This window comes from Vombatus ursinus, unplaced genomic scaffold (assembly GCF_900497805.2).
Source record: "Vombatus ursinus unplaced genomic scaffold, bare-nosed wombat genome assembly UNPS02014818.1, whole genome shotgun sequence".
Taxonomy (NCBI): Eukaryota; Metazoa; Chordata; class Mammalia; order Diprotodontia; family Vombatidae; genus Vombatus; species Vombatus ursinus.
Genome location: NW_020954596.1, coordinates 68,771,657 through 68,796,752, shown reverse-complemented (window position 1 = coordinate 68,796,752; position 25,096 = coordinate 68,771,657).

The following is a 25,096-nucleotide window of genomic DNA, read 5'->3' as shown; positions in this document are numbered from 1 at the left end:
ATTGAATATCAGTTAACATAATGGAAAAAAAAGAAAAAAATGGTTTGAAGCAGTGCCCTAAGTAGGGTAATTTAGTTAATGATGTTTTACTAAGGAAAATAGAGAAAGTAAGGTTTCTTGAAGTTCAGGTGGGCAATAAACTGAAACTAGAAGCTGGGCTAACTGTTCCTTGGGATAAAATGATATGGATAGATTGTTTATTACATAAGGGAAATGTGTTGAAAGATGAAGCTTATTCCTATTTGCAGTAATTTCTTGGGTCCTATTGTGAGCACTGTGAAAACTTGAAGTGAAAATTTAGGGACACTGGACCCTTTGAGATGCTACTTTGCATGATCACAAAATCAAAGACTACTTTAGGAAATTGTGTATATGTATATCTATATCTATATATGTGTATACACACACACACATATATACATACCCATACATATGTGTATTGAATGTGTGTATACACATATGTATGGCCATATTATATTATGTACATGTGTATATACATGCATGCATCATAAATACATACACATATACACATACCTAATAGCTAATAATAACCATCAAGCTACCTGGTTGCATAAATGTCTCTCTACATAAGTATACAAATGTGGCTGTATAAAACATATATAGTATACATACACATATACATTTGTATGTATAAATGTGTGGTTTGTATATGTATTCCCACCTACCACCTTTTTTTAAAGTTTTGGCTGAGAATAATTCACAGCCATTATTATCCAGTACCTGACATGTGACTGCTATATAAGTCAATTCATCAAGGATCTAAAATTTCACAAATGTAACAACTATCTCCACCAATAAAGATGCAACCCAAGTATAACTCAATACATTGATTTTAGCAAATTGTCTGAAGATTAGAGAGATTAAGTGTCTTGTCCACAGTCACAAAGCCAATAAATATCTAAATGAGGATTTTGAACTCATATCTTCCTGAATACAGGCTTAACTTCCTATTCATTAGGCCACAATCCCTCCCAGCTCTCTGTATATAGTTATCACTAGGAAATAATTGGTGAATTATATCATTAGAATTTCCTTGGTTTGGAAATTTTAATTTAAACCAATTAAAGCATAACATATTAGTAAGTGAATGTATTCAAGATATGGACCAAAATAATTCTCCTTTTGCATATATTATTCTATTCCAAAATTATTGGCACTTGTGCAGCTGGTAAAAAGTTGAGAATGAAGTTATAGTACCTTTAGAAAATCCAATTAACCTTTAATTTAAATAAATTTAGCAAAGAAAGACTTTGAAGAATTGATATAGTGAAATGAGCAGAGGCAGGAAAACAATATTCATAATAACTATCAACATGTAAATAAACATAACCATATATACCTTACTTCTTTGAAGGCCTGGGTTAGGTTTTCTTGACAGAAAGCCGTATGGTGTCTGCTTCATTTTGTGATCTGGCTGAGAGAATGTTGAAAGCAAACCTGACTTTTTAAGGTAATTTATTGGACACAAATGGGGACAGGCTAATGTGAAATATGGATGTTGATTGGTGGATTTTATTTCCCAAATAAAAAACAAATAAGGAGCTAGACTCCATTCATATTCTTTGGCTTCCTTGGACTATTCTAGAGACTTCTGGGAGGAGACTTCTCCTTAGAGAGTTCAATCCCTTTCTCCTGGTTTGAGCTGAGAGTTTAACTCATAACAAGAAGAAAATCTAGATTTTGTTATATTATAATCTAAATAAATTATCTGCTTTCTATTTGATGTTACTATTCTTGATAGCTTTTTTGTGTAAACAGCCAAGAAAGCAGCCAAATTGGAAGTATAATTAAAGACTATCCTCCCTCACCCTAAGAATGATCAAAGAAGTTGCTTTCTTTCAATTCCCAGATCTGTACATGTAAAATAGGGCTATTTGAGGACTAACAGATAGACATAAGACAACTTGAAACTTTTTTTTTCAGACTAAAGAAGAGAATGTCCAATCTTGATAGGTCTGTATACTACCTATGCTTACCCACAGCTAGGATGCCAGTGCAATTTTAATAATAAAATAAATAAAAATTAAAGCAATTTCAACACATTTAATTCAATTCAATCTTTATTAAGTGCTTTCTATATTCTACATGGGGGAGATATAAAGACAAAAGTTTTACCTGCTTTCAAGAACCTCACATTCTAAGGGTGAAATGAAAGAGGACCCAGAATTTAAATAAAAAAGTAAATACAAGTATATTCAACATAATAAAAAGAGACAATTTTAAAAGGAAGAGAGTATCATCGGATCTTGAAGGTTTTGTTTCATTATGATTCCACAGTCTGCAAAGGATTTATTTATGTTTCTAACATTAAATATGTATGTACTTTATGTGACATTGAAATAATGGGTCCAAATGAACACTAAATACAAATCCAGAAATGCTGTAAAATAGCATTAAAACATTATTTTCTTACTTGGAACATAATTGTGGTAGATCAGGGCACTGTAGGACTGAGAATCAAAGTTTTATCAAGGTCTCCCTACCTACACTACAGGCTCTCCTCACTCCAATTCATTCTTCTCTTAGTTGCCAAATTGATAAACCTAAAACACAGGTCTGACTGCACCACTCCCCTGCTCTAGACTTCAAGAGTCCCTTCTTGACACTAGAATAAAATATAACTTGTTTAGTTTTTAATTCCTTTTCCAATCTGGCTGCACCCTATCTTTGCAGGCTTATTACCCTTTAATCCCTTTTGTGAATTCTACCAAATTGACCTATTTACTATTCCTTATACATGACATTCTATCACTTGCCTCCATGCCTCTGCACAGGCTGCTCCCTGCAAATCCTCTTCACTCCATCTAGTTTCTCTCAAAGCTAAACTCAATTAACATCACCTGTAAAAAGCTCCATACCGACTGACTAGCTCTCCATTTGCTAGTGCTCCTTCAACATAATATTGGTATATTTGTGCATATATAAACACACATACAAACACACACATGCCCACATATATACTCACATACACACACATATATACGTATATACATCATAAATAAAATGCACAATACATATACATACACGTCCATATACATGCATGCATGCAAACATACATACATAAAAACTTCCCCATGTTCATGTAGTTCCTCCCAATAGAATCTATACTTCTTGTGCTTCTTGAGGACAGAGGTGATTTCATGTTTGTCTTTGTATCCTTAATATCTATCACAATATCTGACCTATAATAAATTCTTAATAAATAATTATTGAATTCCATAATTCATTCAATCAGCATTTATTAAGTGCCTCCTATGAGCTATGAACTGGTGTATTCAAATTGATCTGTGATCTGCTTGTTGTGAATGTGATATATATCAGTTCATCTGTACCTGACTCTTGATTGTCTTTGACTCTTGTGCCTATCTTCTTTTTAAGGTTTGTCACATGGGGTCCTTCCAATTTGCTGGGAATCTGTCTTGCCTTCCCTGGACTTTGTTTCCTCTGGCAAAATAAGAGGGAGAAAGATTTTCATTCTGTCTTTTCTTCATTCTTTTTTTTTCCCAGAGGGTAAAGGGAGGTAGGAGGGAGAAAAAATAGCTTTGCAATTCTAAAAACAAATAAAAGTTATTTTTAAAAGATAATAGAAAATATCTGAGACTAAGTGATTTTTTTAAGCTTTTATGTAAGAATTCATCACTCTCCCCCTATTCTGATTTTAATTCAGTATGGGATATTAGAGTATAATATTCTAAAAGATAGTAATTGTATTTTATTTTAGTGTCTTCTTATGGTCCCATCACCCAAAAGAAAGTTCATAAATTCCATCTACAGAGAATTTAAGAGCGAGAGTATAATCTGGAAAGAAGTATTTTCTATGAAATCCAGTCTTTCCATGGTAGTAGAAAGTGATACTATTATTTTAAATGAACTATTTCCTAAAAATAGCATTTAAGTCCGTGTTGAAAAGCTTCTTATTCTACTGCTGTTTCTATTTGGTTTTAATTAATTCTATAATTTTGTATTCACAACTCATAACAATTTTGTGAAGGGCAAATTTTCTTCACATAAAACAAATAAATCTCAAATGTGTGAGAAAACAGATAAAGAAGCCATTGGAGATGCATACCTGTGTGGGTTCACTTGTTTTTTGTCATGTTAATATAATATTAAGAAAAAAATATCCTTTATCATCTAGGCTTCAATTCAAATTTTCAAAGCACTTTTATAATCCAGAGCTCTCATTCTTACTAATTGCTTTCTACAGGTTAAGTCAACAAATCCACTGAAAATAATCTCAACAATGGAAGAGTGTTGAACAAGGCTAAGAAAAAAAGAGACTATTAAAGATGGTACTTGTTTTCTTGTTTTAAAATCTCAAGGTTCCTCTTCCCTCTCATCTACTAGAAGGAGACAATTTCTGGATAAAATACCCTTTACTTTTTTCTTTTAAAGCTATTTCATGTTCCATGGAAAACATATAATACCTAGCAATAACCTCAGTAATTAAATCGTAAGAATTTGGGCTAACAGTGTTAAATAAAAAGAAGGTGACAATGTGCCCAAGCAACAGTTCTACTTTCAGAAGAAAAAAAGAGTCTAGAGATTGACAATGTTCATTACTGTTAAATGCAACTGCCTTCATCTATACATAAGGATATCTGCCAAACTCTTCTAAAAACTACAAAGCATTCTTAACTATTATGTACGTGTGCATGCTCTGTGTGTGTGTGTGTGTGTGTGTGTGTGTGTGTGTGTGTGTGTGTGTTATTTGTGCTCTTTGGCAGTCTGGTGAAGTCTATGAGTCTCTTCTCACAATAATGTTTTAAATTGTTGTCACAAAGGATTACAAAGGAAACTACTTGTCTTGAAATATAGTTATCTATTTCTATTTATGTATTTATCTATATGGACAGTGAGGTTGCACAGTAGATAGAGCACTGGGCCTGGAGTCAGGAAGGCATTTCAGACATTTAATAGCTGTGTCATCCTGGGCAAGCCACTTAAACTCTGTTTGCCTCAGTTCCCTTATCCGTAAAATGAGAAGTAAATGGCAAACTACTTCAGTATCTCTGCCAAGAAAACCTCAAATAGGGTCATAGTACTAAGTGAAGGAGATAGCATTTGATCCCAGATACTTTCACCCAAAATCTTGTACTCTAATATTCCACATCAAATATTTAATTATGTAAATTTAGAATAATGTCTTTTAAGTTTTCTCAGAATGAAAGATTCCTAAATTTGAATGAAAAGCTAACATTATAAGCGTTTTCAGTTGTATTGGGTTCTTTCCTGAACTGGTATTTGTAATTACTCTCAATTGCTCATGTTATGTCAAGAAACATGCTAAATCCATCTCCAGAGAACATGACTTAACAACTTAAGTCTGTTTCAAAGATGGCAAGACCTGGACAAATATAAAGATTAAAACCAAAGAAATAAACTTCCTATTCTATCTGTACTAATGATATAAAAATGTTACAAAATCTAAAATATCATAAGAAAGTTTTCAAATTTAGTAGTAAATCCACAATATTTTGGGCTATATTGGTTTTATCTCATTTACAATGTCTGAAAGATATCATGGCTAAAATCAAAGCAAAAATTAAAATAAAGATAAAAATTTGATAGTAAATCCATATGGAATCTCATGTTACAGTTGTCCTTATTTACAGAAACACTCAAGTTCACAAAAAAAGTGCTCAAAGATATATCTAACATATCCATAATAGATAAAATTGAAATAAACTGAAACTTTCTTACAAGTATATAGAAATATTGAACCTCTTGAATGGATTTTGCTTCTTTTTCCAATTAAAAATGTGCATAGTAGAGAATACTTTGAATAGCAAAAACTGCACCTCAGTGGGGCCTGGTGATTTGAGTGATTTTTCCCCATTCTAATACAAAAGTTAAAACTGATTAAAGAAAATACTTTAGCTGCTACTTTTATCATTCTTTATAAGTAAGAATGTTATGAACTATAGTTGTCATTTGTTATGATGGTCAAGCACACTATAAAATATCCCTACCCTCTTTCAAAAGAAAAAAAAATAGAATAAAACAGGTAGATGTCAAGGAAAAAATAGAAATGAAAATGGATTCAACTCCATAGGCTGATTATAACGACTACCACTAAATATAAAAAAACAGACTTTTGGTCTTATACTACTAGTATAATTCAATAGCAACTACTTCACTTAATAAAATAGATGCTCCCTCTAAACTCTCCACACTTACTCTATGCTATAATATTATGAAATAACAAAAATCCATAATTTTATCAATTTAGGTATATCCTTAACAGCTTAGGTTATAATCCACAAATACCTTAGCAGAGAATACTACTGATTTCCTGAGGCCACAAATGGACATGTTTATAACATTTAATATCTTCAAACTTAACTGAATTGGTTTTCTATTGCTGGGACTATAATCAAAGTCTTTCTATATTACCAAAAATGTTGTCAGAGTTTATTCTTTATAGATATTAACTGCAAGAATCCAGAATATTCATTATAATAGGGAGCAGAAAATGTGTGTGTGTGTTTGTGTGTGTGTGTGTGAGGGAGAGAGAGAGAGAGAGAGAGAGAGAGAGAGAGAGAGAGAGAGAACATTGAAAAAATGAAGACATATATCATAAATTGATGAAGCTTGGATGTAGCCTGGGGTTCATTGGCCAATTGACTTTCTATTCTTTTCCAAAGAGAAAAAAAGAAAAAAATAAGAAGGGATATGGCTTCTGCTCCAGTCTCCTATTGTTCCTCAGAAGTCAAGGATCAGGAGTCCTTGCCTGATGTTTCCTTAGGTTCTTAACCCTACCTCCAGCTTTCCCAGCTTATGTATAAATTAGTCTGATAAAGGTTACTTTCCTTATAGCTTATGTCACCATTGTCTACTCTTATATTCCTTGTAAGATTTGATGACAGAAAGATAAAATTATACTTTTCATATTCAAATTTTCATATTCACAAGTACAACTATTCTGATAATTCTGAGATGTTGGAGCAGCTAGATGGTGCAGTAGATAGAGATTAGCCCTGGAGTCAGGAAGACCTGAGTTCAAATCGGCCTCAGACACTTGACACCTACTAGTGGTGTGACTTTAGGCAAGTCACTTAACCACAGTGCCTAGACAAAAAATAATAATAATAATAATAATAATAATAATAATAATAATAATAATAATAATAATAATAATTCTGAGATCTTGTATTCAGTATCTGCCCTTCTATATTTCTTACATATCTTTTAAAAAATTCATCTGGTTGAAGTTTCACCATAAAACATATAGATCTATTGAGACTACTCACCCGTTTCTCCTTATCAGAATAGATTATCTGTGTACTCAGAACATTATCCTTTAGAACTTTTTAAAATAATATTTCATTTCTCACAACTACACAATTTTTTTTAGGCAATTGGGGTTAAGTGACTTGCCCAAAGTCACACAGCTAGTAAATCTCAAGTGTTTGGTCTGAGGCCAGATTTGAACTCAGGTCCTCCTGACTTCAGGGCCAATGCTCTATCCACTGCTCCACCTAGCTGCCCCTTACACCTGCACAATTTTTAACATCCATTTTTACAATTGTTATTTCCAAATTCTCTAGCTCCTTCACTTCCCTCTCCACTTCCTGAGATGGCAATCTTCAGTTTACTGAGAATTCTAAAACTCTTAAACATAAAAGAAATAATTAATTGTGCATTTTACTGAATGAAGATAATGCTCTGGAGAATGGAGAAAATCGGAGTCAATGTGAATAATTCCACAACTACAGTGTTGTCAAAAATTTTGATAGTATTGCTCAAAATATTTGCTTTTCTCTGAATAATATTTCCTGGAGCTATCAGATCTTGTAATGATGTACCATGAGTAAAAGTGTTCCCAGTAGCAAGGTTGAAGGACACAACTAATTTCATTGCTGTATGGAGAACTGGCCTATTGCCCAAGGAAGGAACAAAAGGGAGTAAGAAGGAAATTCTATGTTTTTCAAATTTCTATATTTAGAAAAATAAGAGTCAGATGTCAGGGAACCTTCTTTGTCAGCCTGATAGTTGCTATTTTAAACTTTTAAAAAGGGTAGTGATGATTAAAATACTTACCCTAATAGTTATATGTAAGATTGATTAGATTGGAAAGGGAATAGTGACACGTAAATCTCTTATGATATTATCAGAATTGACCAGGTTAAAAAGAACATAAGCTTAAGTTACTCTAGTGGTGACACAGGTAATATTTCAGAGGCAATACTGAGAATACAGTGATGACTGACTACATATGCGTCTTTCATAAGAGGTGAAGTCAAAGAGGAGAATAATACAGCTATTAACAAAAAAGGAAATTAAGAGGAAGGATAGGTTTTGTTTAAAAAAGGTGTTTGACTCAATCTCACACAGGCTGAGTTTGAGTAGGTAGAGGTAAGGATATGTATCACTATTAGCAACATTTTCTTCATTCTCACAGAATCACAGAACTAGAATAGACTTTAGAGATCATCTCTTCCCACCACCAACTTTCAGGTGAATAAATTGAGTCTCATATAAGGTAAGTAATTCACAAAGAGCATGTAATCAGAAGCAGGTAGAAGAACAGGATCCAGCTTTCCCAACTTCCAGTCCAATGCTGTTTCTGAGAATTGCTTGATCTTCTCAGTAAAATGATGAGAAGGAATTATTCACAGTCAAATTACCTGTCAGCTGAGGATAGGTCAGCAGGCTGTGTAGAAGTAATGACAAATCAGGGACAGTGAACAGGCTGCAATGAACTGAAAGAGACACCTACACAGAGAAATGGAGAAGACTTAGTAAGAGCAAGGCTAAAAAGCAGAATGTAGACTACAGCATTATTTCTTAAAGAAAAACTTTACTGTGGGAAGGGTAATATTATAAAAGACCATCATGGTACATCGTGAAACCATGTATCAACCATGTCTATTATGAATTGTCTACTTAAAAGTATTATAATAATAATTATTTTTAGAGAGGCAATTTTCTTTCACTAAAACTTCATTTTGTAAAGTTGTGACCAGGGCACTTGTTACTGGAGGGAATTAGTGCAAATCTTCTGGACTGTACAGTGAATGGTATCTTTAACTTGTCATCTTAGAAGGAAAAAATATTTTTGAGTTGCCACTGAGACTGCCAACAGTCTCTCCAACATGCTGCTGAAATTCCTTTTACCTCATGTATATATACTGGCATCTAGCTTCATAATACTACCATAAGAATGAACCCCTGGAATGTTTTCTAGTAGGGTAGCATCATGACATTTTGGTGAGCCACATGAATCCCAAGTATTCATATAGTCTCTGGGAATAAATTGTTACCTTATGGTGTGGACTTTCATGGGGAACATATACTTAGAACTTCTACATAGCTTCCTCCCATTCCCCCGGCTATGCATCTCACAAACTTTCCTTCTCTAGCTAGAACTTTTGGACTTGGGGCTGCTACCCTCAGGATTCCCACTAGTTAACTATGTGATTCCTCTATCCAGAGTTGACACATGTTTGAGAAGTTCCACATTACTCTTTCCAAGGATGGGACCATGAAGAGATTCTTTCTTTGGGTCCAAAGGGTATGCACATGCCAGCCTCTGCCATTAACTGTTTTAGGAACTTTCTAAACTTACCTCTAACAGTACTCTCAGCATGTAACAGAATAACACAGTTACATGCTCTAGAAAAGAACTAAGCTGTTGGGTGAAGAATAAAGACTGATGATAAATATTCCCTACCAGAAAAATATAATAGTTTTTTACAGTTAATCTAGATCAGTGCTTTCACACTCTAAATAACTTTCTTTGAAGGTAAGCATTTTTTTTTTAAATTTGCAGTCTTAGCTGACTGAAGTACCAAAAGGTTGACTAATTTGCCCAGGGTCATACAGCCAGTATGTGTCAGAGTCCAAACTTGAACTCAGATTCTATTGATTCCAAGGCCAATCCTTCTAGTTAGTATACTATATTGTTTCTCATATGCACAGTAGCTGAGAGAAGGAAATGTAAAGCTGATAAATATTTCATCAGTGGCAGCTGGTGCAGGTCAGCAGAGCTAATTCCCCACATCTGACTTCATTGTATGTTAAGTATATACCTTTGTATACTCCTCTGCTCTGTTGAATTTGTCTTCAGTTTTTTTAGAAAAAAGTGTGTGTGTGTGCATGTGTGTGCTTGTGTAGTGGAAGGAAAATAGACACAACTGCTATTCACAACCTCAAGGACACAATGACAAAGCCTAAAGGCATTCAACATTTCAAGATGACTACTGCTCTCTCAGGTGCCATAACAGAGACCTTGAAAGGCACAAATAACATGAAAATAGTCATTATTTTCCCCCTTTCCCAGACCACGTGGCTTAGCTCCTCTTCCTAGCTTCTCTGCTAAGTGTAAGCAAAGCTATCCCTGACCTGTTCTGGTACTGAAAAGTCTGTTAATAGGGGAGACAATGCTGACTCGGGGTTGCTTGTGGGATACTCTGCAAGAGATGAAGCAGAAGCAGCCTTGAAAAACAGCAGATGGCATAAGCAGGCATGGTGCCAATTTATAATTACTACCTGCCAGGCCTAAGGGAGCAGTTGTGTGTGTGTGTGTGTGTGTGTGTGTGTGTGTGTGTGTGTGTGTGTGCATGTATGTGTGTATTTGTGTGTTTCAGAGCTGGGAGCTAAAAATCTCTCTTCTTTCTCTCTCTCTCTCTCTCTCTCTCTCTCTCTCTCTCTCTCTCTCTCTCTCTCTCTCTCTCTCCCCTTTCTCACTGTCTCTGTCTCTCTTTCTCTCCATTATCCTCTTATATGCCCCTTGATATGTGATTTCACAAGTAGCCATCCGACAATAGAGATCTTTTCAGCACTGCATGCCTTATGCAGCAAACCAGAGTAAGAACAAAAGGAGGTGTGGCCATTTATCAGAAAAAAGTTGGTCATTCTAAAGCTGCTGCTAGTGGGCCCCTGTGTTATATAATGTCTCTGCTCAGAAGCAAGCCAGAGTGGGACTTTCTGACCACAAGCTATGGGCATCTTGTAAACCTGTCAAAGTGCCATGTTTATCATCGTCATGGATCTTTTTTTTCCCTCACTTATAAAGGTTGATAACAAGCTACTCTGAGGCAGCCCAGCTGGCCTGTGATATGGCTCTGCATGAGCAAAGGAATGGCTTTATTCAGATAACAGCAGCAGTTGTTCCTGACAGTCTGTAAATAAGTGTGAGGGTAATGAGAAAGAAAACATTTACACTTACACATTTACTGGATTCTAGCTGTATTGCCATAGCCTCTCAGGAGATCCACAGTATAGAGGTGAGATAAATGGTAGTTTCACTTGGATTGTAAATGTAATGAAGTAGTCTGGCTTTTTGTTTTGCTTCCAAGCTCCAAAGGGGAGCATTCCGAGTGCAAAAGAGGGTGAGACTGTAAAGCTTTGTTTTCACTTCCCACACACAACCATATTGGTTTGACGGGGTGCTTGGGTGTTTGTGCTTGTACTTGGACCCCAATTTCTCCCTAGTCTCAGAAACACTGTCTCTGACAGTCACTCCCCAGCCCAGGGACACTGTGCCTAGCAATTACTCACGCATGGGCCCCAGCAAGACCCTTATCTCTCTTCCTGGTGCAGCTGCACAAAGCTGGGTGAGAGAGTGCTGGGCTGCTCAGGCCCTAGCCCTCAGATCATGTCTCTGGAAGCCTCCCAGTTCCTTAGTAAGCTCCTGTCTTGTAAGAAAGCTTTTCCTTGTTGCAGAGCATTCTCTCATCAAGACAGAGAGAGAGGGGTGCCTTGCCCAGCCCAAGGAGTTTTGTCCTTGGCTGGCCCAAGGACTCTTCCTCCTGCCAGACTCCCAAGATCCATGCCTCTGTCATCTCCCTCCCGGCCTGGTATACTCCCTATACTTTCCCATCCTTAGCTCCCAAAGACACCTGGACCTTTAGATTACCTAATCTGTATCCCTGGCATTCCTTTCCCATGCCCTTTTCCATATGAACCCTAGCTCCTTCCTCAGTCTCTTTAAGAATCCTTGCCCGCTGAAAAGTGTAACCATAAATCTTTGCCACCTTCACTTAAAGAATGCTTGAATCTGTGAATTCATTCCAGACGACCCCGTCCTGTACTCCAGTCTTTGAGGGGTCTCAAACTCTCAGACTGCAACAGGTTCACTAATTCAAAATATTTCATTAAAAAGTAAATAAGAACAAAATCTCTAGGAGCTGAAAATTTTACAAAGCACAAAAAGATCCATAAGATTGCAAATCAAAAGATCCTGCTTATGGTTCTGATTAATGGAAATTATATATATATAGATATAGACATAGATGCAGATATAGATATATACAGATATATATATATATATAATTTTCCTCATTTCTTTGAAAAGAAAAATTAGATAATAAAATATTAATTAGAAGACAAAAGAAAACATACCAATAACAATATTATTTTGTATTATCCATAGTTTTCAGTGATTTAAATGTTTTCTTTTTTCCCATATTCTCCCTGAAGTAAAAACATAGTAAAGTATAATATTTACCTTCCAAATAATATTGATAGATAGAAAATTAGTTGGGAAAGATATTTCATAGTATGACAGTATCTCAGAGTTGGGATGGACCTCACAGACCAAAAAATTCAAATACATAGCTAAGTAAAAATCTCCTTACACAATCTCCAAAAGTTGTCAGTGCAGTCTTGCCTGGAATACTTTGAGTAAGAGGGAAGCCGGCAGCTCCCAGAGCAGCCTATTCTACTCTTATCAATCTTTAATTGCATAGGAATTTGTTTCTTTACCCTGCCCCAATTAATTAGAGCCCCTTTCCTATTATGTACATATTAATGACAATCTTCATTAAAATAATACAAATACAATTATGAAAATTTTAGTAGCTGTTCACTACCAATGGTCTATTATACCATGAGAAATATTGAAAAGAACAATTTCAGAGAAACATAGGAAGACTAATATGACCTGATGAGGAGTGCAGTGAGTGGAGCCATTTAAATATATACAAAAACATCATAAAAAGAAAGAACTTAGAAAGACAAAAATTTTCATCACTGTAATGAACAATTATTGGTGAGTAAAAAGAGCCACTGATAATGAATGCTACTAACCATCTGACAAATAAGTGGTGTATTCAATACACATAATGAGACATTTGTGGGTATGAATAGTGTGATAATTTGATTTATTTGATGCAAATTTATTTCAAAGATGTTTATTATTGCTTTTTCTTTTTTATGGGGAAATAATAGGCAAGAGGAAGAAAAAATGAATCCTTATCACTAAAACATTTTTGAAAAATACAAAAGGAAAGATAAGAGATTACAAGTCCAGTAGATAGAGAAAACAACTATTTAATATGTTGAGATGTAATTGGCCTGCAGTCCATGGCAGATCAGGTCAGCAAGGGAATGATTGAAATATAAAGACAAGACATTCATTGGTATAAAGCTGATACAGAGCTCAATTATTGAAACATAGATACAAGATTGGAGCAGGACAAGTTTATAAGACTGGCTTAATTATCAGATGCTAGCTTAGGGCTTCTTACTCAAATACAAAAATCACAGAAGAGTTCCATAGGACTTTACTGATCATCTATTCTTGCCTCCTCTTGAAACAAGAATCCAGGGCATCTTTCATTTAAAGTCACTATCACACTTTCTCACTGTAACACTGTCCCTGACACAGATTATGGTCAAGCTGAAAGTGCTTAGATGTAATTATTAGCTGAAACCCGTTTGAGGCACTTTCCCCTCTAGTAAAACAAATGTACCATGATAGATAATGCAGAAAAAGAGCATCTTCCACCATTAGTGCACATTCCATTAAAGATTTCTTTGAAAACCAAACATAAATCAGGTTTAAACAGTTTCAAAATCCATAGAAACAAACTGACTTGATGTTGAGTCATGTACAGCACTGACCTCTATAAGGATATGCTGATTTGACATTCACAAAGAATAATACTAATTTTATTATATGATTGAAATATTAAAAATTTGTCATTTAAAAACTAGAATTATATTAATGATGTAGTAGTTAGGAAAGTCACATAAGATAATGGAAAGATAAATAGATTTAGAATTAAAGGAGCATTTGACATGGTGTGGTACCATAGAGAGCAGTAGCATTAGATTTGAAGGCAGGAAGACATTTTTGAAAGAAAAATGTATATATTTTAGAGACTTCTGCTTCTAGGATCCAAGATAACAGAATAGAAAGTAAGTCAAGTAAGTCATTGTCAACCTAAGCCCAGAAAATATTGACCCAGGAAAAACCCTGAGCCAGCAAAAAGACAGGGCACAGAAGTCTTGTACCCCAGGCAGCTTAACAGGAAAGGCCTTTCTCGCTCTGGGGGAGGGGTGGCAGTACAGGATTGGAGATGTCCCAGCAAGCCAGTGCAAGCCTCACCTCAGCATACCAAAGGGAGATCTTGAGATCCAGGTTGGTGGAACACGCAAGTGCCAACACCAGGACCCAGGAGAGCCTTAATAAAGGAAGAGAAACTGGTAGACATCAGTTCTGAAAACAATCACGGGTGAAAGCACAGGCAACCTCCAACAGCAAAATCACCCAGTGCCTCAACACAATTCTGGGAAGCACAACTCCAGGTGTAAAGCTCTAGGCTAACAGAAATCCACTAGCAGGGAAACGTTCCTGCTCAAGGCTCAGGATACCAGGAGCCAAAAACTCAAGTGCAAGGCCCCGGTGAGAGGGAAAAGAAGCTCAGGTATGTGCTGCCTTTGCTTCAGCAGGAGAACTAAACAGTTTTGCTTTGTTTTTTGTTTGTTTGTTTTGTAAAAAGTTAGGAATAGGCAAACGACATTAACGAAAAGCAGAAATGGAAAATGACCATAGATTCCTATTTTGGGGAAAGGAAAGATCAAGGCACACCCTGTGTGTATGCCTCTATTTCAAATGTGTTTCTTGCAAACAACATATTGTAGGAATACGGTTTTTATTCTATTCTATCTATTTCTTTTTATGGGAGAGTTCATCCCATTCATATTCACAGTTATGATTACTATCTGTGTCTTTCACTCTATCCTATTTCCCCCTCCCCCATTTATGCTCTTTTTTCTTCTTTTCTACCTTTTCCTCCTCACTGGAGTTTTGTTTTTGACCACCACCTGCCTCAATCTTCCCTCCCTTCTATCAACCCCTCCATTTTCTTTTCCTTTTCCCTTACTACTTCTTTCCTCCTTTCTATCCCCTTTCGCTTTTCTTTCCCCTTTCTCCTCCTACTGGCTATTTAGACTCAATATGTTATTCACTCCTTGAGCCAAATCCAGTGAGAATAAAGCTCAAACAATGCTCATCTCCATCCCTTCTTTCCCTCTACTGTAACAGATCTTTGTGCTTCTTCATGTGATGTAATTTACCCTTTTCTCCTTCCCCCTTTCCTCTTCTCCCATTACAATTCCTTTTCAATACTTCTTTAAGATTTTTGTCATCACATCAAAGTCAACTTAAAACCACACCCTCTGTCTATGTATATCCATTCTATATGTTGTAATAAAGAAATAGTTCTCAAGAGTTATAAGTATTATCTTCCTATGTAGGGATGCAAATAGTTTGTCCTTATTGAATAAGATGTTTGTTTGTTTTTTTCCTTTCCTATTTATCTTCTTATGTCTCTCTTGAGTCTTGAATCTGAAGATCATATTTTCCATTGAGCTCCGGTCTTTTCATCAAGAAAGTCTGGAAATCACCTATTTCATTGAATATTCATCTCCTACCCTGAAATATTATGCTCAATTTTGCTGGGTAGTTGATCCTTCATTGTAATCCAAGCTCCTTTGCCTTAAGGGATATTATATTCCAAACCTTTTGATCTTTTAAAATAGAAGGTACAAAGTATTATGTAATTCTGACCATGGTTCCATGATATTTGAATTGTTTCTTTCTGGCTGCTTGCAGGATTTTCTCTTTGACCTGGTATTTCTGGAATCTGGCTACATATACCTTGGCATTTTCAATTTTGGATCTCTTTCAGGACATCTTTGGTAGATTCTTTCAATCACTATTTTGCCCCTGGTTCTAGGGCCTCAGGGCAGTTTTCCTTCATGATCTCCTAAAAGATGCTACCCATGATCTTTTTTTCTGTCACGGCTTTCAGGTAGACCAATAATTCTTAAGTTATTTCTCCTGTATCAATTTTCCAGGTCAGTTGTTTTTCCAATGAGGAATTTTACTTTTTCTTCATTTTTTTCATCCTTTTGATTTTGCTTCACTTATTCTTGATGTCTCATAGAGTCATTAGCTTCCAATTGCCCAATTCTAATTTTTTAATGAATTGTTTTTTTCAGTTAGATTTTGTATCTCCTTTTCCATTTGGTCCATTTTACTTTTTAGGGAGTTCTTCTCTTCAGTGAGGGTTTTTTTTTTTTAATTTTAGACGATTGGGGTTAAGTGACTTGCCCAGGGTCACACAGCTAGTAAGTGACAAGTGTTTGTTCTGAGGTCGGATTTGAACTCAGGTCCTCCTGACTCCAGGGCCAGTGCTCTGTCCACTGTGCCACCTAGCTGCCCCTTTCAATGAAGTTTTGTGGCTCCTTTTCCATTTATTCTATTCTACTTTTTATGGAGTTCTTTTCTTCAGTGTACTTTTTTTCTATTTTGTTAATTGTAATTTTAAATGAATTGTTCAGTTGTTCTTCTACCTCCCTTATTTGACTTTTAAAATCCTTCTTGAATTTTTCCAAGAAGGCTTTTTGGTCTTGAGATAAGTTCATATTCCACTCTGAGGTTTCAGATGTGGGTATGTTGACAATATTGTCCTCTCCTGAATTTGTTTTTTAATCTTCCTTGTCACCAAGATACTTTTCCACATTCATTGTTTTTCTGTGTTGCTTTTTGCTCATGTTGTTTGCCTTTTTCTGGCTTTTAAAGTTTATCTCTGCTTCTGGGACACAGGGGGCACTGTCCCAGCTTTTTGTGCTGGGGACTAGGGGCCTGGTTACTGATGTGCTGAGGTGAGGCTTACCACTAGCTTGCTGAGATGCCTCCCTTCCTGTACTAGTCCACTTTAGCCACAGCAAGAGGGACCTTTCCCATTAATCCCCCTAGCCTCCCAAGCTAAAAGACTACTGTATCTAGTCTTTCTGCTGACTTTACTATTTCAGGGTTTTTCCTGGGGCAATATTCTATGGGTTTTTCAACGTCAATAAGGGAGGATGAGAGTGAGTCGCTCCTTCTTCCACCATCTTGGCTCCCAGAAGTCTAAATAGGTGACTTTCAAACATTCAGTCTGTGGGTTAATAGCTCCAAAAGCAGTGCTGCAGCTGCTGTCACTGCTACTACTGCTGATTCAATCACTCCCAAGGCCTGCTCCTGGTTTGCTGGTGCAGTGACTGTATTGTCATGCCCTGCAGCTATGCTCTGGACTGAACTTCTTTCTCACTCAGTACCAGCAGATCCCGCCCACTGACCTTTTAAGTTGCCCCTGGCATCTGTGGGCTGAGAAGACTAGAACCCACCACTGCTGCTGGTGATTCAGTCCCTCTGAAGCCTGCTTTGGCTTTGCTTAGGCCAGGTTTGCTGCTGTGCCCTGTGTGTTAGACGCTCTTCTCTCAGGCTGGTGCAATAGACCTTTCCTGTCAACCTTCCAGGTTGTCGGGCTGGAAATCTACCACACTCTGTCTCTTTGTGAGTTCTGCTACTCTAGAATGTGTTCAGAGTTACTTTTTAGAGTTATTTGAAGAGATCTGGGGAGAGTTCAGGCCAGTCTTTACTTTTATTCTGCCATCTTGGCTCCCTTTCTACAGTTTTTTTTTTTTTTTTTGTGAGGCAATTGTGGTTAAGTGACTTGCCCAGAGTCACATAGTTAATGAGTTCTGCAATATGCTTGACAAATAATCCTGCCACATTAGTTTGAAGACTTCCAGTGCAGGGAACCATCACATCCTGAGGAAACTCATTCTCCTTTCACATAGTATCACTTGTTATGTTTGTGTTTGCCTTAATAACTGAGTTGAAAGCTACCTTGTTAATTCCTGCTACATATTATTCATTATTCTCTCCACATGGGGCAAACAAAGAAAGAAAGGAAAGAAGGAAGGAAATAGGAATTTATTAATCTCACACTATATGTTAACCACTGTGTTGTGTACTTTATAAACACTTTTCCATTTAATCCTCACTAAAACTTTGGGAAGGAGATATTATTATCTCTATTTTCCAGTTGAAGAAATTGAGAGAGAAAGATGTTAAGTAATTTCTCTAAGATCACACAACTAATAAATTTATGAAGCCAAATTTTAACTCAAGTCTTTCTGACTCCAGGCTCAGTGTTCATCCGCTGTATCACCCAGTTGCCAATGACAATTCTTCTTTCACATTACAAGTATTCAATATTTAAACATAACAATCATACTTACCACTCTCCAATACCATCATCCTCTTTTCTCAAGACTATGCCTCTTTAATCTTTGCCAATTTTTATATAATATAGTATTGTATCACTTTGTCATTCAAATTGATTACCAAACTTATTACATATATTTCTATTTGTCAACAAACTACCTAAGCTGTCGTATCAAGAATTGGATGAAACCAGTTGTTGTCTGACTGAGACAGTATAGCAGAACTATTACCTTCCTTATTATAAATATTATGCTTCTATTAGTTTCTGGGCTGTCACAGAACATTGTGGACTAGATTTGAGTTTGTGAGTTGGTGGTAAATCTACAAGTGACCTTTAAAGAGAAGAAAAGAAGTGACGCAAAGGCAGAAAAGTACAGTGACAGTGATGTGTGATTTGATCATGACTCTATGAACAAAACTTTGAATAATCAAAATTGCCAGTGACCCAAAACGTAATGGAAAAATACTTTGTGAGTGTGAGTAGGCTGCAGCTTATTAACAAAGTTTATATGCAAGCAAAAAATGACAGAAGAATTATCATCCATTTAATAAAACTTGGGAAAATAAAATCTGGTGCACAAGATAACAGGCTAATTACTTCACTGTTATTCACAGAGGTCTACAGACTACTGGGTAGATCTTCTATAAAGGATTTAATAATATAGAATGACAAAGTGGCAATGGGCTTCAATGAGTACAACTGGAGGGAGAATTTGATAATTATTTCATCAAAGATACAGCAATTATTGAAATTTTGATACTGATAAATGTCTCCAGGCAACCAAATTTGGCCATAATTTCCACAAGCCCTCACAACAAACAGTAGCAAAAGCCTTGATCAGACCAATGAACATTGTATGCAGATCTTTGCTGTGCTCCTGACATTTTCCCTGGAGTTTTTTGGTAGTTTCACAATGACATGCTTGCAAAAGTTCCGGATAATCGATGATGCTCTCACTCTTTCCCAGTCAATGGAGTGAAGCAGGGCTGTGTGCTTGCGCTTATGGTTTTTAGCATATTTTCAGCAATATTCCCAGATGCCTTTAAGGAGGGGGAAAATGGCATCAGGTTAGCTACCACACTGCCAGTAAATTATTCAACTTGAAAAAGCTGCAAGCCAAGACTAAAGTAGCAGAAGGATGGTACATGATTTTTCATTTGTAGATGATCTTACACTCACTGCAGCATCTGAGGCCAAGATGCAACAAGTATGAATCAATTGTCTGCTACTTGTACTAATTTTGGCCCAATAATTAACACCAAAAAATGGAATTTTTCCACCAGCCAGCACCACACCATGCATATATGGAACTATTGGTTACAGCAAATGGAGAAATATTGAATGCTGTAGATAAGTTCATTTACCTTGGCAGTATACTTTCCAGGAATGTACACATAAATGATGCACTTGATGCACACATTGCCAGACTTAGCTCAGTGTTTGGGAGGCTCTAAAGGAAATTGTGGGAGGGAAGAGGTATTAGGCTGCCTACCAAACTGAAGGTCTATAGAGCCATTGTGCTGATTTCATTATTGTACATCCATAAAACCTGGACAGTATGCCAGTATCATTCCAGAAAGCTGAATTACTTCTATTTGAATTGTCTTGGAAAGATTCTGAGCAAGATAAATGACTGTACACTGAGGTTCATTCTCAAGCTAAATTGCCAAGCATTCAAACTTTACTGCAGAGAGTGCAATTCCAAAAGCCTGGCCACATTTTTAGATTGCCAAACATACATTTGCTTAAAAGACTATTTTACAGAAAACTCACATGAGGCAAGTGGTCACACAGTGGTCAGAAAAAGAGATACAAGGACTCTCTCAAGGTCTGGCTAAAGAATTTGGAAAATCAATTGCAAAACATTGGAGACACTGGCAAAGGACCACCCAGCATTGCATGCCTGTATCAAAGAAGTCACTGTGCTCTATGACTGAAGCAGAATTGCAGTAGCTCAAAAGAAACATGAAATGCACAAACTTAGAGGCATCTCCCCTTAAATGTTCATATTCACTATTTATTATCAAGCTGTGGTAGAGTCTTCTAAACTCATACTGTTCTGATCAGCCACAGTCAGACACACTTTACCTTAACTCCAACATAGTGATGCCGTTTTGGTCCTTTTTGAGAATAAAGGACCACAACCATTGAAATATTGATTTTGGCAGCACTGGAAAGTTTCTAAAACAAAGTCTTTCCCATAGATTATTGGTACTTGAAATTTTATTCCATCCAAATTTTATTCATTGCATCCCTTTAGCTTATGGTTATGATCCTTGATTAAGTTGTGACAGTCTCTAAATTGAAGCTGTAATTGGCCATTTACAACTGATTTAAAAGAAGGTTTTGTGAAAGAGAAAGACTTTGAATGAGAGGTGACAAAAGACAAGATCAAAGGATTTGGAAGGATTCCAAAATGCCAGGGACAGTCATGGTACAATAGATAAGAGGGTTGGTTCTAGAGTCAGAAAGTCTGAGTTCAAATGTCATCTCTAATGCTTACTACCTGTGATCATGGACAAGCCACTTAACCCCCTCTGGCCTCCATGTTCTCATCTGTAGAAGGGTGTGGACAATATAGCCTTTGAGGTTGCTTGTAAAATTAAATCGATGATCCTATGATTGTATCAACAGAATTGAGAACATGCTGAAGCAAACTAAGGTTACACTCTGTTTATGATGACTTTTCAAAACTATAAGTGCTATAAGCCATGAATTTCATTTACAAAATCCCAAAGAAGTGGTTCTCCATTCTCCCTTTGGAGACCTGCAATGACAGAAAATACATTACTTCCCAAGACTGCCCATTTCATTTTTAAATAGCTTTAATCATCAGGAAGCTCTTATTTACCCTGAACTAAAATATGTAGTCTGTTTCATTTAGGCCAAATGACTCTTCAGGGTCTTAGGTACTCTGGAGCTTTAGGAATAATCTGGGCAGCAGCTGGAAGCCAGCTCCCCAAAATTATTTACTTTTTTTTTTTTGGCATTCAGAACACTGAGTCTTCAGTAGTAAAAATTCTTCTATGCCACTCTGGTTTCATCCAAAGTTAGACTTTTCTTTATTTTGTGAATTCATTACAATCACAAACAACATATTTCTAGATAATACAGGTTTTCATTTTTTTTCTTTCTCTTTCCTCCTATTACAGAACACAATGCTATCTTCTTATGCCTAGCTAAATATTCCTAGACTATACCCACAAAGTCTTTACATGTTTAAATTTTAATATTAAATTTTGATAGACTTATTTTATAACTACTTTTAGCTTAGTTGTTTGCACATGCAAATGGTATTTCTTCAAGGTGATTGTTAATCCATCAAAGGAGAATTTATCAAAGGAACTTCTCTACTCCCCATAAGGAGAGAACTAATCATGAATCAATACTCACTTCAAATATTTGTGAGTTCCTCAATGTCTGTGCTTCTTTCATTTGTGTAAGTCATAACCTACTAAACTTTAGAAGACTGGGTTAGAAGTTGTTACAGCTGGAAAAAAAAAGTCAGTCAATGGTCACTTTCTGTGCTTAGTTGTATGACATATACAGATGTCACTGGACTCACATATACATACTTTCCACCTGGTACGAACTTCAAGAACTTGCACTTTACTGTCTCTTTAAGAATCCAATTTCCAGGGAGAATTAAAACAAAGAAAAATACAAACCAACTTCCCTAATGAATATTGATGTAAAAATTTTAAATAAAATGCTATAAATACATAGAGAAATGAGACAAATGTACAGGAAAAAGACCATTTCCGAATTAATAAATGGTCGAAGGATATAGACATGCAGTTTCCAGAGACGGAAATCAAATTTATCAACAGATAAAAGGAAAATGCTCAGAATCACTAATAATTAGAGAAATGCAAATTAGAACAACTCTGAAGTATCACTTCACACTCATCAGATTGACTAATATGACAAAAAAGAAAAATGACAAGTGTTGGAGTAGATATCAGAAAACAGGTACATTTGGTGGAATTGTGAAATTGGTCCAAACATTCTGAAATGTAATTTGGAATTGTGCCAAAAGGCTATTAAACTGTGCATACCCTTTGACCCAGCAATACTACTACTAAGGGTGTATCCCAAGGAAATTAAAGGAAGAGGAAAAAGATTCATATATCCTAAAACATCTTTGTGGTGACAAAGAATTAGAAACCAGAGGGAGGCCTATCAATTGGGAAATGACTAAACAATTTGCGGTATATAAATGTGATGGAATATTTTTGTACTTTAATTAATTCTGAAGAAAATAGTTTCAGACAACCTAGGAAGACATGTATAAATTGATATCAAATGAAATGAACAGAACCATGAGAACAATTTATACATTAACAGCAATATTGCAAAGTTAACCAACTTTGAAGATTTAATAATGCTAATCAATAAAATGGTCCACTATAATTTCAAAGGACTTATGAGGAAACATGTTATCTTCTTCCAGATAGAGAATTGATGGACTCAAAGTATGGACTGAAGTATGTTTTTTTCTTCTTTTTTTTTTTTTTTGAGTGGGCAGCTGGGGAGAGAATGACTAATGTGGAAATTTGCTTTCTGTGACTATAATATTTATAACAGGTCTTGTTTTTACTGCCTTCTCATTGAGTAGGAGTGGGGATAGCAGGAAGAAGAAAGTTTAGTATTCAGAAAAAAACATAGAAGGCTCCTGGTGATTTACAAAGGAAGAATGAAAGGAAGGAAGGAAGAAATCAATGTCCTAACCATGTTTCAAAAGTGCACTTTAGTGAAGGAGTTGCTCCAAATATGCTTATGCTTTGTTTTGTAATATTAAAAAAAAAGCTCACATTTTAGTAGCTGCTTATAGTTTACAAAACTCCACCTTTGAAAAGCTCTAAATGCCTCACTATTAAACAAATCCAAACTACTTGGCCTGCCATCCAAGGCCCTAGTTCTAATTCTAGTCATATTTCATCCTACTTCCCTTCTCTAACTACATGTTGGCCAAAATAGAATACTCAATTTTGTCTGAATTTTTTGCCTTTGCTCATATTGCCTTTTAAATCTGGAGTCATTCTTCCTGCAATCTCTACCTGTTAAAATATTATCCATCCTTCAAGGCTCAGTGCAGGTGTTACCTTATCTGTATTTAGCACACACACTGCCATCCCTACTTTAAGGATGAGGAAACTGAAAAGTCATAGATGTTAAAACAACCATCTTAACATGGCTATCAAAACTGAGATTTAACTCCAGACTTTCAGACTCCAAGTCTAACCCTATTTTCACATCACACACACACACACACACACACACACACACACACACACACACACATACACAAATGAGTAGTGTAAACAGCTTAGAGTTTAAGCCAGAGTTTCTTCCCTTAGGAGAAAAGTCTTTCCTTACCTCAAACTTCAACTTGATGTTTTGAAACCTCTACTCATTGTTTCTCATTCTTTTCTCTGAGGTCAACTGTAACAAGTCTGTTCTTCTTCTATGTATCAATCCTTCAAATATGAGAAAACAGCTAATATTTCCTTCACCACAAGCTTTCTCTTCTCCAGACTAAGCAATCCCAGGTTCTTTAACTCATCCTCACCACTCTGTTTTCTTTCCTCTTATCAGTCTCCAACATATTAGTGGGGTTTTTTTTCTAAAATATGGCATCTAGATCTAAATAAAATACTACAAATATTGTGTCACCAATATAGGATATAAAAGAACTCTTACAGGTCTGGTTTATTAATTCAGCCTAAGGTTGCAAGAGTGTTTTTGCTAGCTATATTCCATGGTTGAGTTACATGAGGTTGCAGTCCACTAAAACCTGGCAATCTTTTCTTAAGATATCTGATTTCTCTTCGTAACTCCCATATCGTCTACTTATAAAGTTGATTTTTTTTAAACTCCAGTATAGGACATTACATTTATTCCTATTAAAGGTTATATTACTAGATCTGGTTCAATTTTCTAGGCTCCCAAGTTTCTTTGCAACCTTATCATTGTTTTTGAATACTCACTGCCTGACATGATACTTTGCACATAATAGAAACTATAATTAGAGCTTGTTATTGAATTGTTGAACAACCTTCACCCTCACTAATACTAGAGCAAAAAAAAAAAAAAAAAGAAAGGCCACCTTGCTTTTCCTTCCACAGTTTTACTCTCATGCTTTAAGCACTGTGTACAGAAGCATTTTTCATCAAATTCAGATACCTCACACACAATTCTAAAGCTTTCTGTCAATCTGTTTCTTCCTGTCATCTCTATATCATGTCACAACTTTCTTTCCTGTCCTATTTTTACAATTCATCTTCTTCTAATCAGCTTTAATTTATAAACTGTTAAATCATGGGCAGCCACTGTCGCATTCATTACTTTTATTCTTTGTATACTACCCTTCTCTTAGTTAAGACCAAATACATATCATGAAAGCTATCCTTATATTTGAAATAACTTTTCTCTTCTATATCTTAAATGCAACATTTTAGGAGGACAGCATTGAAACATCAGTTTTTTTTAAATAATATATCATTTTCCCAATTACATGTTAAAACATTTTAACATTTTTCAAAGTTTTGCATTCCAAATTCTATTCCTCCTTCTTTCCCTCTCTCCCCTCTCCCCTCTCCCTGAGATGGTAAGCAAACTGATATAGGTTATACATGTGCAATCATGTAAATCATTTCCATATTAGTTATTTTGAACAAGAAGACTTGAACAGAAAAAAAGAAGGAAGGAAAGATAGAAAGAAAGAAAGAAAGGAAGAAAGAAAGAAAGAAAGAAAGAAAGAAAGAAAGAAAGAAAGAAAG